Genomic DNA, 995 nt, shown 5'->3' on the forward strand with positions numbered 1-995 from the left:
AGGGAAGAGGGGGGCTCAGGGCAGAGATGACCATGCGCTCCGGCCCTCCACGGGGGAGGGGGGACCGAGAGAAGCAGGTGGGCTCTCACGGTGGCAGATGAAGCGGTGGCATTGCCACGCGTGGTGGCATCCACCAGGTCACAGTCCCCCACACGGAGCATGGGGCACCCAGTGCCCTCCCGGCGTAGGCCTTCCCCCGCTGTCAGTGAGCACGGAGCAGGGACAGCAGCAGGGGCCCGGGGGCCACCTGGCCAGCACCCTGTTTGCTCCCTTCCAGAGGGTCTCTCCGTGGATGTGATTGCTGTCTGTGCACCTCACGCCGACCGCCCGTCTACGCTCCTTGGGCCACAGCTCACAGCTGCGAGGTTGGCAGGGGCAGCATCCTGTCGGTTCGGGTGGGGGGTGGGGGCGTGGCCGACAGAATGCCTCACGTTCTCCCCTCACCCGGGCCCTGAGACCACCTGACGGGTGGAGGTGACGGAGTGAGCCCCGAGGAGCCAGAGGGCGTCCCCGGCGGCGTACGTTTTTCCGAACAATTAACGAAACCCTTGGCCAGCAAAAAATACGAGGGAGGTTGGGGTGTTGTTTAGTTTTTTTTTGCATTCTGAAAATAAACCAAAGATTTGCCTGTTAAAATATAAGTAAGATAAATACTCAATATCAAACCATGTTTTTTGAAAGTTTTAGCAATGGCCCGGCCGGCGTGGCTCGGGTTGAGCGTCGACCTAGGAACCAGGATGTTGGGGTTCGATTCCCGGTCAGGGCACAGGCCCGGGTTGTGGGCTCCATCCCCAGTGTGGGGCGTGCAGGAGGCGGCCGGTCCATGATTCTCTCTCATCATTGACGTTTCTCCCTTCCTCTCCCTTCCTCTCTGAAATCAATGAAAAAATGATTTAAAAAAAGAAAGAAGCTCTAGCCGTGTAATTTAAGCTCTAAATTATTTTAAGTTGGTGTTTTCTTTGGACCCCACAGAAAGGGAGTCCTGTCTGTTTTCT

The sequence above is a fragment of the Myotis davidii genome, unplaced genomic scaffold, assembly GCF_000327345.1.
Source record: "Myotis davidii unplaced genomic scaffold, ASM32734v1 scaffold698, whole genome shotgun sequence".
Classification (NCBI taxonomy): Eukaryota; Metazoa; Chordata; class Mammalia; order Chiroptera; family Vespertilionidae; genus Myotis; species Myotis davidii.